The sequence below is a fragment of the Odocoileus virginianus genome, unplaced genomic scaffold, assembly GCF_023699985.2.
Source record: "Odocoileus virginianus isolate 20LAN1187 ecotype Illinois unplaced genomic scaffold, Ovbor_1.2 Unplaced_Scaffold_1, whole genome shotgun sequence".
NCBI classification, from domain to species: Eukaryota; Metazoa; Chordata; class Mammalia; order Artiodactyla; family Cervidae; genus Odocoileus; species Odocoileus virginianus.
In genome coordinates, this window is record NW_027224263.1 from 10548018 (window position 1) to 10561190 (window position 13173).

The window sequence follows — 13173 nt, forward strand, 5'->3', positions numbered from 1 at the left end:
AGAATTTTTTAGTTCGCTGATTCCTAAAATGTCGACATTCACTCTTGCCATCTCCTGTTTGACCACTTCCAATTTGCCTTGATTCATGGACCTAACATTCCAGGTTCCTATGCAATATTGCTCTTTACAGCATCGGACCTTGCTTCCATCACCAGTCACATCCACAACTGGGTGTTGTTTTTGCTTTGGCTCCGTCTCTTCATTCTTTCTGGAGTTATTTCTCCACTGATCTCCAGTAGCATATTGGGCACCTACCGACCTGGGGAGTTCATCTTTCAGTGTCCTATCTTTTTGCCTTTTCATACTGTTCATGGGGTTCTCAAGGCAAGAATACTGAAGTGGTTTGCCATTCCCTTCTCCAGTGGACCACATTTTGTCAATGCCAAAGAATGCTCAAACTACCACACAATTGCACTCATCTCACACACTAGTAAAGTAATGCTCAAAATTCTCCAAGCCAGGCTTCAACAATATGTGAACTGTGAACTTCCAGATGTTCAAGCTGGTTTTAGAAAAGGCAGAGAAACCAGAGATCAAATTGCTAACATCCATCCGCTGTATCATCGAAAAAGCAAGAGAGTTCCAGAAAAACATTTATTTCTGCTTTATGGACTATGCCAAAGCCTTTGACTGTGTGGGTCACAATAAACTGTGGAAAACTCTGAAAGAGATGGGAATACCAAACCATCTGACCTGTCTCCTGAGAAACCTGTATGCAGCTCAAGAAGCAACAGTTAGAACTAGACACAGAACAACAGACTGGTTCCAAATCGGGAAAGGAGTACATCAAGGCTGTATATTGTCACCCTGTTTATTTAACTTATATGCAGAGTACATCATGAGAAACACTGGGCTGGATGAAGCACAAGCTGGAATCAAGATTGTCAGGAGAAATATCAATAACCTCAGATATGCAAATGATACCACCCTTATGGCAGAAAGCAAAGAAGAACTAAAGAGCCTCTTGATGAAAGTGAAAGAGGAGAGTGAAAAAGTTGGCTTAAAGCTCAACATTCAGAAAACTAAGATCATGGCATCCAGTCCCATCACTTCATGGCAAAAAGATGGGTAAACAGTGGAAACAGCGGCAGACTTTGTGAGGGCTCCAAAATCACTGCAGATGGTGACTGCAGCCATGAAATTAAAAGACGCTTACTCCTTGGAAGGAAAGTTATGACCAACCTAGACAGCATATTAAAAAGCAGACATTACTTTGCCAACAAAGGTCCATCTAGTCAAGGCTATGGTTTTTCCAGTAGTCATGTATGGATGTGAGAGTTGGACTATAAAGAAAGCTGAGCACTGAAGAATTGATGCTTTTGAACTGTGGTGTTGGAGAAGACTCTTGAAGAGTCCCTTGGACTGCAAGGAGATCCAACCAGTCCATCCTAAAGGAGATCAGTCCTGGGTGTTCATTGGAGGGACTGATGCTGAAGCTGAAACTCCAATACTTTGACCACCTCATGCAAACAGTTGACTCATTTGAAAAGACCCTGATGCGGGGAGGGATTGGGGGCAGGAGGAGAAGGGGACGACAGAGGATGAGACAGTTGGATGGCATCACCGACTCAAAGGACATGAGTTTGAGTAAACTCTGGGAGTTGGTGATGGACAGGGAGGCCTGGAGTGCTGCAGTCCATAGGGTCGCAAAGAGTCAGACACGATTGAGCAACTGAACTGAACTGAACTGAATGGAAGAATTAACTGGAAAACTAACACAGTAAATTGACCACTACAAGAATATCAGTTCCACAAAGACATAGATTTGTAAGATAACTAGGAATAAGCCTAAAAAGAAATGTGAAAGACTTGTAAAAATAAAATTTCACAAAATAATTTTTAAGAAGTGAGTCACTCAGTCATGTCCGACTCTTTGTGACCCTTTGGACTATAGCCTGCCAGGCTTCTCTGTTCATGGGATTCTCCAGGCAAGAATACTGAAGTGGCTGCCATGCCCCCTCCAGGGCATTTTCCCAACCTAGGGATCGAACCCAGGTATTCCACATTGCAGGCAAATTCTTTACCATCTGAGTCGCCAGGGAAGGACCTGAATAAATGAATACATGGACACAGATACCCCCCAGACAAGAATATTGAAAAACAGACATTTTACCCAAAATTCATATAGAAATGCAATGCAATCTAAATCAAATTAGCAAAGGGTCAGATTTTTCTTGTGGAGGAGGATGGATATTTTACATGCTGAAACTATAGTTCAATGGGAGATGTAACACATAAAAATTGCCCAAATGGGGGGAAGCAACTTCCACTTGATGTACTATTAAGGTACAGTAACTATTAAAACAGTGTGGTACTAGCATGGGAACAGACAGAAGGAGCAACAGAACAGAATCTAAAAATAGATCAAAATAAATACGGTTATTAACTATGCTGAATGTGGTAGTCACAATTAGCAAAAAAAAGATGAAATTCTCAATAAATATTTGTGAGGAAACTGGATACACTAGTGAGAAAAAAATAGAAGTTTTATCTATACCATATATATACACCTCAGAGGAATTAAATCTCTAAATATGAAAAAAATATATAAAAGTAGAATAATATAAAGGAGATTTTTTTCCTGTTTAATGTTCACATTTTCAAATTACAAAAAATGCAGTTTATTTTCTTCTTTGTTTTTAATTGCAGTTAACATACATTATATTAGTTTCAGGTGTACAAAATAGTAACTTAATATTTTTATAGAATACACTCCATACAAAAAGGATATTCCCTGTGCTGTAAATTACATCCTTGTAAATATTTTATACTTAGTAGTCTGTACCTCTTAATCCCCTTCACCTAGTTTGCTCCTCCTGCTACTTCCTATCCTTGGGTAACAACTAGTTTGTTCTCCATATCTGAGTCTGTTTCTATTTTGTTATAATTGTTCATCTGTTTCATTTTTTAGATTCTACAGATAAGTGAAAACACTGTATTGGACTTTCTCTGTCTGGCTTATTTCACTAGGTACAAAACCATCCAGGTCTATCCATGTTGACACAATTGCAAAATTTTGTTTTTTTTAATTTAATAAAGTTTTATTTTTCAAAACGACTGCATAATATTCCATTGCATATATATACCAAGTCTTCTTTATTAACCCATCTGTTGATGGATAACTGAGTAGTATTCCATTGTATATATATACCAAATCTTTATTAATTCATCTATTGATGGATATTTAGGGTGTTTCCATATCTTGGCTATTATGAATAATGCTATGAACACTGGGGTGCATATATCTTTTCTAGTTAGTATTTTTGTTTTCTTTTGATAAATACCCAGGAATCAAGTTGCTGGATCACATGGTAGTTTTATTTTCTTTTTTTTTAAGAACATCCGTAATATTTTCCACTGTGGCTGCACCAATTTAATTCCCACTGATAGTACACAAAGGTTCCTTTACCTCCACATTCTTGCCAACACTTATCATTTCCTGCTGTTTTGATGACAGCCATCCTGACAGGTGTAAGGTGCTATCTCACTGTGGTTTTGATTTGCATTTTCCTGATGATTAATGATGTTGAGCATATTCTCATGTGTCTGTTGCCCATCTGTATGTCCTCTATGCAAAAATGCCTATTCAGGTCTTCTGTCTATTTTTCAATCATTGTTTTTTAGATATTGAGGGGTATAAGTTTTTTATACATTTTGGATATTAAACTATAAAACTCCTAGAAGAAAGCAAAAGCAACAGACTCTTTGACCTTGGTCTAAGCAACATGTTTTTGGATCTGTCTCCACAGAAAGGGGAAACAAAAGCAAAAATAAACAAATGGGGCTAATTAAACTTAAAAGCTTTTGCACAACAAAGGAAACTTATCAAGAAAAGAAAAAGGCAACCTACTGAATAGGAGAGCGTATCTTTTTAATAGAACATAAAAAAAATTTAAGGGCCAACAAAATACACAGAAGCCATAAAGAAAATAAAAGTGGTCTGTATGGTTGTTAGTTTAAAAAGAAGTTACAAGTTTATATGGCGCAACACACTTAAAAGACAAGGGGAAGTGGAGAGGGACTGTAACAACTACTACAGGCAAAAGGTTTTCTTTTTAGATTTTTATTTATGTACTTATTTGTGACTGTGCTGGGTCTTCACTGCTGCAGGGCTTTTCTCTAGTTGTGGCAGTGGGGGCTGCTCTCTAGTTGCAGTGCGCAGGCTTCTCATTGCAGTGGCTTCTCTTGTTGTGGAGCATGGGCTCTAGGGCATGCAGAAGTCAGCTGCTGTGGCATGCAGGCTCAGGAGCTGTGGCTTCAGGACTCTAGAGCACAGGCTCAGTAGTTGTGGCACACGGGCTTAGTTGCTCCACGGCATGTGGGATCTTCCCGGATCAGGGATCAAACCTGTGTCTCCTGCACTGGCAGGCAGATTCTTTACCACTGAGTCACCAAGGAGTCCCAGGCAAAAGTTTAATGCTCATCATACAGAAAGTAGTCCCCTCAAAATCATTTATAAAGATGGGGAACCCAATGGGCAAGTATTTGAACAGGCCTTTCCTAGAAGAACAACAACAAACAAGCATAAGAAGAGATGTTCAACCTCAATTTGTGTGTGTGCGTGTGTCAGAAACCAAGAGAAACTCAGCATGTTAAAGACACATTATTATCCTTCGCCACATTAAAAAAAATTTACTGAGTTATAGTCAATATTAGATAAGTTTCAGGTATACAAAAAAGTGATTCACAATTTTTTAAGGTATGCTCCATCTATAGTTATTATAAAATATTGGTTATATTCCCTGTATTGTATAATATATTCTTGTAGCTTATTTATTTTATACATAGTAGTCTGTATCTCTTAATCCTTCACTCGTATCTTTCCCCTACTTACTTCCCTCTCCCAACTGATGACCACTATTTTGTTCTTTATATCTACAAGTATGTCTCTTTTTTGTTATATTCACTAGCTTGTTTTATTTTTTAGATTCTACATATAAGTGATAACAAATTTCACTAAACGTAATACACTCCAAGTCCATTCATGTTGCTGTAAATGGCAAAACTTTCATTTTAATGCCTACATAGCATTCCTATGTGTGTGTGTGTATCACATCTTTTTATCAGTTCATCTGTTGATGGACACTTCGGTTGTTTCTGTATCTTAGCTATTATAAATAATGCTTCTATGAACACTGGGGTAAATGTATCTTTTCAAATTAGTGTTTTCGTTTCTTTTTTCAGATATATACCTAGGAGTGGAACTGCTAGGTCATATGGTAGTTCTATTTTTAGTTTTTTGAGAAACCTCCATACTATTTTCCACATTTTTACATTCAAAAGATAGTAAGACACTGCTCAGATGCTACTAAACCCATGAAGAATCCTGTATCTTTACTTATACAAACAAGAAAATGACAAAGTAACAGAAACCATAAACAAAATGAAAAGACAACATACAGAAGGGAGAAAGTATTTGCAAATTATGTGACTGACAAGAGATTAATTTCCAAAATATATAAACAGCTCATACAGCTCAATATAAAAAAACCAAACAACCCAATCAAAAAATGGGCAGAAGATCTAAATAGATATTTCTCTAAAGAAGACATACAGATGGCCAAAAGGTACATGAAAGATGCTCAGCATTGCTAATTATTAGAGAAATGCAAGTCAAAACTATAATGAGGTATCACCTCACACTAGTCAGAATGGCCATCATCAAAAAGTCTACAAATAATAAATGCTGGGGAGGGTGTGGAGAAAAGGGGACCCTCCAACACTGTTGGTGGGAATGTAAACTGGTGCAACCACCATGGAGAACAGTATGGAAGTTACTTAAGAATCTAAAAATAGAATTACCATAGCACCCAGCTACCCTACGCGTGGGCATATATCCAGACAAAACTATAATTTGAAAAGATACATGCACTCCAGTGTTCACTGCAGCACTATTTACAACAGCCAAGACACAGAAGCAACCTAAATGTCCATCAACAGATGAATGGATAAAGAAGATGTGGTACATATATACAATGGAATCACTATTACTCAGCCATTAAAAAGAATGAAATAATGCCATTTGCAGCAACATGGATGGACCTAGAGATTATCATATTAAGTGAAGTAAGACAGAGAAAGCCAAACAGAATTATGATATTGCTTATACATCTACAAAAATGATACAAGTGAACTTATATACAGAACAGAAACAGACTCATAGACACAGAAAACAAACATGGCTATCAAAGGGGAAAAGTTGGGAGAGGGATTAAATTAGGAGTTTGGTATTAAAATATACCCATTACTATATATAAAATAGATAATCATCAAAGACCTACTGTAAAGCACAGGGAACTCTACTCAGTATCTTGTAGTAATGTACAACAAAAAGAATTTTCAAAAGAATATATGTATATGTGAATCACCTTGCTGTACATCTGAAACCAACAGATTATAAATCAACTACATTTCTATAAAAATTTATAAAAACCCTTGGTACATAAAAATATTATATTTCAAAAGAAAGTGACAAAGTAATGTACAGCATGGTGACTATAGTTAATGATACTGTACTGCATTTGAAATTTGTTAAGAGTAAATTTTAAAAGTTCCCATCACAAGAATAAAGAGCTGTAATGATACACAGTGACAGATGCTAACTAGACTTCCTCAAGTGATCATTTCAAACTATATACAAATATCGATTCATTATGCTGTGTAACTGAAATTAATAATGTGATATGTCAATTATAACTCAATTTTAAAGAAAAGAGAGGGAGCAAGACAATGAAGAAGAAAAAAGTTTACAGAAAATCTTTTAAATGAAATCTTTACAGAAAATTAGAGAAGATAAACAAAAATTTATTGTACATTTTACTGGAGAAGGCAATTAAGTGGGTTCATCATTAAAGCTTCCAGTTTGGGGTTAGTTTAAGAAAGCAGGTGAAGGTTGCTGCTTTTTCCCATCCCCATGCTAGCTGGCCAAAATTGAATTTGTCCTCCATGTTCCAAAGGGTAAAATTCTTAAGTGCTTTTATATTACAGTAATCACCTTACCAGAAAGCTGTTTATCCAAGCAAAATGAGATTCATAAGCTATCTTAAAACAAAAATGCTTTTGTCTCCAATATAATGGAATAATCAAGCTCCAAGTGACTTGAAAAATCCAGATGCAATGCAGTGTTTCTATTACATTATATTTTTCTAGTATTATAAAAGTAAAGAATGAATCATTTTATTGTCTTTGCACTGGGGGCCTTTCAGCTTAAAGATACTAGTTTTCAAATCAATTTATAGCTGAAATCTGAAGTCCATGCTCTAAACACTAAGCCAAACCTACACAATAGCAAAAGAAATGAAAGTATTTCTTTCCTAGTGGTAAAATCAGCATTTTACCACTGATTTCTTTAAAAAGTGTCAATTATTCCCCCAATGATTTAGGTCAATATGAACAGAAGATGCTTATCCTTTGACTATATTTTGGACAAAATATTTATGTGAAAATTTTGAAAAATGTAAACAGGTTTTTAAAAGTCCACTCATATATTACATAATATTTATGTTATATAATATTTGTTATTCTGACCAAGAAGAATGTATTGAATTCTACCCACATGATCAGCTAATTATATTAAGAACTCTAACTAAGATCCACTGTAAGTTATATACCATAATCTAATCAATCTTAGCAAAAAATATATTTAATTGCAATCTGTGTTCTAAAAGTTTATTATATTCTTCAACATTAAATTAAAAAAACAAAGAATTTCCTTTTAAAAAGATAGAATACTGCTAACACACCATTCAGTCATAATCAGCATGAGTCAATTCAATGAATACAACAAACATCTGGCCTGATCACAATTAGTACAGTCCATTTACTGGAGTTTTATCTCTTTTTAGTGAGTGACTTTCAAATACGGTAAAAACCTTTAAATGATAATTCACTAATCAGAGTTCCACAGAAAGACAACATTCCTGACAAAAACTTTTCCAAAATAAATCTCCACTTTATTAATTAGGTCACTCAACTTACACTGTGCAAGGGATTCAAGGGAGTACACAGAACATGCAGGTCTGGATAAAGATAATAGTTTTCCTGGGCCCCTGACAATAAGTTTAGCAAACTTAACAAAACTAAAGAAGACAGTAAGGGAAGTGTAGGTAGCTCTATACTTTATACAATCTTTCATATCCATAGTATAAGCCATATTATGGGATACATACAGGCCTGAGGTTTGTTGATTATTCAAAAAAGTTAAAATAGGAATCATTTGTGACTTGCCTTATCATTTGATCTAGAGACAAGGCTTTTTCTTTGTATATAAGCCTGCTAACTGGATCTTTTTCCACAAATTAAACTCACTCAAAACAATGAATGCATGAACTGTGATTTATAGATGTTTTCTTCAAAACAGGAAGAGAAGAAAATGCCACTTGTACAGTAGAATCCTTAGGAGTTTTTATAATTTTCTTCAAATCTTTTTAAAGTGCAGGTCCAGGACTGAAGTAAATTGAGTGACATCACAGGCTGAAAACTTTCAGGGGTTCCCCAAAACTCAGTAATCAAGATAAATGTTAATTTAATGCAATACTTAATGATGAAAGATTGGATGCTTGTCCTGGACAATCAAGAACAAAACAAGGGTAACTGCTCTCACTATTTCTATTCAATAATGTGCTCAAAGTAGTAGCCAAGGCAAATAGTCAAGAAAAAAATATTATTCTTTTTTTTTTCCATTTATTTTAATTAGTTGGAGGCTAATTACTTTACAATATTGTAGTGGGTTTTGTCATACATTGACATGAATCAGCCATGGAGTTACATGAAAAAAAAAAATAAAAGGCATCAGATTGGAAAGGAGGCAATGAAACTTTCTCTATTAGCAGATGACATGAACTTACACATAGCAAATCCTAAGGAACTGGGTAAAAAGACTGTTAGAATTAATAAATGAGTTCATCAAGGTTACAGGATACAATTTCAATATGTAGAAATCAGTTGTACTTCTATAGTTGCAATAAAAAATATAAAATGGAATTAAGAAAAATTTCATTAATAATAGTACGCAAAAGGAAAGAACATTTTGGAATAAATTTAACAAAAGAAGCACAAAAGTTGTACTCTGAAAACTACAAAACATTGCTGAAAAATAAGATCTAAATAAATGGGTAAATATCCTATGTTCATGGATTGAATTAATAATGTTAAGATGGCAATGCTCCCCAAACTGATCTGAAGATTTAACATAGAGCCTATCAGAATCTCAAATGACTTCCTTGTAGAAACTGTCTAGCTGATTCTAAAGTTCATATATAACTGCAAGGGACTTAGCATAGTCAAAACAATATTGAAAAACAAGAACAAAGTAGAAAGACTCAAATTTCCTAATTTCAAAACTTACTAATAAGCAATGGTAATCAAAACAGTTTGGTACTGGCATAAGAACTGACATAGGGATCAAGAGAACAGAACTGATAGTCCAGAAATAAAGCCATGTATCTGAGTTTGAGTAAACTCCAGGATTTGATAATGGACAGGGAGGCCTGGCATGCTGCAATCCATGGGGACACAAAGAGTTGGACACGACTGAGCGACTGAACTGAACTGATCTTTGGTAAACTGCTTTTCAATAAGAGTGCTAAGATTATTCAATAGGCAGAGAACAGTCTCTTTAACAAATGGTACTACACACAATTGTATAGCCACATGCAAAAGAATGAAACTGGACCCTTACTTCATACCATATACAAATACAACTAAAATCAAAAAGCTAAATGTTAGGGCTGAATGATGAAATAGAAGAAAACATAGAGGTAAATCCCTATGTCCTCAGTTTTGGCAAACAATTCCTAACTATGATACCAAAACCATAAACAACAAAACAAAATATAATTTGAACTTCATCAAAATTAAAAAACTTTTATGTACTGAAGTACATTATCAAGAAAAGTGAAAAGACAACCTATAGGATGGGGGGAATACTCGCAAATATATGTCTGATAAGGGATTAATACACAGAATTCCAACTCATCAACAATAAACAATTCAATCAGGAATTGAACAAAGATCATGAATAGATATTTCTGTAGAGAAGATACACAAATGACCAACAAAACATGAAAAGATGCTCAACATCACTAATCACAGGCAAAACGCAAATCAAATTAATATTGAGATACTACTTCTCACCCATTAGGATGGCTATTATGAAAAACAAAACAAAACCAGGTAATAATGAATGTTGGCTAGGGGATGGAGAAATTAGAACCCTTGTATAATATTAGTGGGAATTTTTGCAAAATGGTGCAATTTCTGTGGAATAGTTTTACAGTTCCAAAATAAGCTGAACATAGAATTACCATATGACTTGTACATCCACTCCAAGGAATCCATCCAAAAGATTTGAAAACAATTTATCAAACAAAAAAACATTTACATATATGTTCATAGCAGCATTATTCAAAATAGCTGAAAGTAGGAAACAATGCCAATGACTATCAGTTTGTGAATGAATAAACAAAATGTGTTGTATTTTTATAATGGAATATCATTTAGCCATAAAAAGGAAGGAAGCTCTGATTCATGCTACAACATGGATGACCACTGAATATATTACACTAACTTAAAGAAGCCAGTCAAATAAGGTAACATATTGTATGACTCCATTCACATAAAATGTCCAAAATAAGGCTAACCACAGAGATAGGAAGTAGATTTGTCGCTGCTTATGACTGAAGAAGATAGTGGGTGGTAGAACTGTTATCTAAAGAGCAGGTGTTTATTTTTCTGGTGATAAAAATATATCAAAATTGACTGGTAATATTTGCACATATCTGTGAATTTACTAAAAATTATGGAATTGTACATCTTTTCTTTATTGAAGTACAGCTGAATCACAATGTCATGTTAAAGACCACTTCCTCCCTCCACCCCCACCACATGAGGCATGGTGTAGAAGTGCCTTTGAGCCCCGACTCTTTGCTTCCCGAGTGGGAGGAAATCTTGTAATGGAGTGGTTCCTATCTCACACTAACAAGTGCCTGATTGCCTCAGGATGGAGGGATTGAAGAATGTCCGAAGTTTCCACGGGGTAAGTTCTCTTAAGGAATGTCATCTGGCACACGGATGCTCAGATCACCAGCCCAGGTTGGGTGCATGAGACAAGTGCTCGAGCCTGGTGCACTGGGAAGACCCAGAGGGATCGGGTGGAGAGGGAGGTGGGAGGGGGGATCGGGATGGGGAATACATGTAAATCCATGGCTAATTCATTTCAATGTATGACAAAAACCACTGCAATGATGTAAAGTAATTAGCCTCCAACTAATAAAAATAAATGGAAAAAAAAAAAAGATACAGTAGGAATTAGAAAACTGGAGAAACAGATGGAAGATGCTTACTGGGGGACCAAAAGGAAAATGTGACCCAGCAGTTCAAGCCAGATACCTAATGATGGTTTTGATGAAGAAAGTCAAGAGACTATTAGAAGCCAAAGAATGAAATTTCTGGAGCAGTGGATGATGATTTTCTTAAGGCTAAATCCTGGAACAAGTAGTTAAATGATTATGAAGCTAACATGCCAGACAGATGGGGTCACAGTGGCTATAAAGTTATACCCTCAAGAATCTGAAACAGACAGTGATCAACAAGATAGTACATGCTGTCTAATAGGGCAAAAACATCTCCCCAGGTAAAATCATCTACCCATGAATCTCACAAACACAAGAAGTCAAAGAAGTCCCACAAAAAAAAGCAGAAAAAAAAGTCACACACAAACCAGAAGAAAAGCAAAAAGGAAGCCATAGATAGAACAGCAGATTCCTCAAGTGAGATCTCAGAAGAAACTGGGGCTTCTAGTACCAGGAAAAGGAAGCAACCACATAAACGCAAGAAAAAATCCAGGAAAAAGTCTCTCAAGAAATCTCCTTTATTCTTAGAGGCAGAAAGTGACACTTCCCCATCAGATGATTCTGCATCCAGCAGTTCAGAGAAAGAGACACTAAGAAAAGTAAAAGGAAAAAGAGAAAAAAAGCCCACATCCCTACAATTCACTCTATTCATTGTGCAATGAAATACAAGAGAGGACAAAGGCACAAACTGGAAAGTGGCTACAGACGAAAGGTCTGTTGAGGGTTCAGAGGATGACTAAATGAGAAAGAAACATTCTTGTTTCCTGCATGACTGGATATTTATAGTTCTTATATCTTGGAGTTTGCCAGTGACGCTATTGCTCAGCACAGGGGGCCTGAGGTCAGAGACCTCCTGTGCCATCTACATGAGTTCTGTCAGACTTCCTGTCTTCTATTTTGGCCTGTTAAACTTGATCCTCTTATTGTTAATAGGGAATCTGTTATTTTGTTATGAAGGTTTCTTGAAGAGATTATTTTTTGTGATTAATGACATTTAGGGTAGAGTGCATATGCAGCAAATTAAAGGACCCAGATATGCAGATGATACCACTCTAATGGCAGAAAGTGAAGAGAAACTAAAGAGCCTCTTGATGAGGGTGAAAGAGGAGAGTGAAAAAGCTGGCTTAAAACTCAACATTCAAAAAACAAAGATCATGGCATCCAGTCCCATCACTTCATGGCAAATAGATGGGGAAACAATGGAAATAGTGACAGATTTTATTTTCTTGGGCTCCAAAATCACTGCAGATGGTGACTGCAGCCATGAAATTAAAAGACGCTTGTTCCTTGGAAGGAAAACTATGACAAACCTAGACAGTGTACTAAAAAGCAGAGACATCACTTTGCTGACAAAGGTCCATATAGTCAAAGCTATGGTTTTTCCAGTAGTCATGTATGGATGTGAGAGCTGGACCATAAAGAAGGCTGAGTGCCAAAGAATTGATGCTTTCAAATTGTGATGCTGGAAAAGACTCTTGAGAGTCCCTTGGACTGCAAGGAGATCAAATTAGTCAATCCTAAAGGAAATCAACCTTGAATATTTACTGGAAGGACTAATACTGAAGTTGAAACTCCAATACTCTGGCCACCTGATGTGAAGAGCCAACTCATTGGAAAAGACCTGATGCTGGGAAAGATTGAAGGCAAAAGGAGAAGGGGGCAGCAAAGGATGAGATGGTTAGATAGCATCACCAATTCAATGGACATGAATTTGAACAAACTCGGGAAGATAGTAGAGGGGAAGGGAGCCTAGCATGCTACAGTCCATGGGGTAACAAAGAGTTGGACACAATTTAGCAACTGAACAACAACAAAGGACCCA

The 13173-nt window shown here is 36.0% G+C and overlaps 1 protein-coding gene and 1 pseudogene across 9 annotated transcripts in view; one reads left to right on the forward strand and one right to left on the reverse strand.

The window, feature by feature from the left end:
* Positions 1 to 13173, reverse strand: part of KLHL13 (kelch like family member 13) — a 189496-nt gene that overhangs the window by 118603 nt on the left and 57720 nt on the right. The window lies entirely within an intron of this gene.
* Positions 11016 to 12091, forward strand: LOC110129881 (uncharacterized protein NKAPD1-like; annotated as a pseudogene).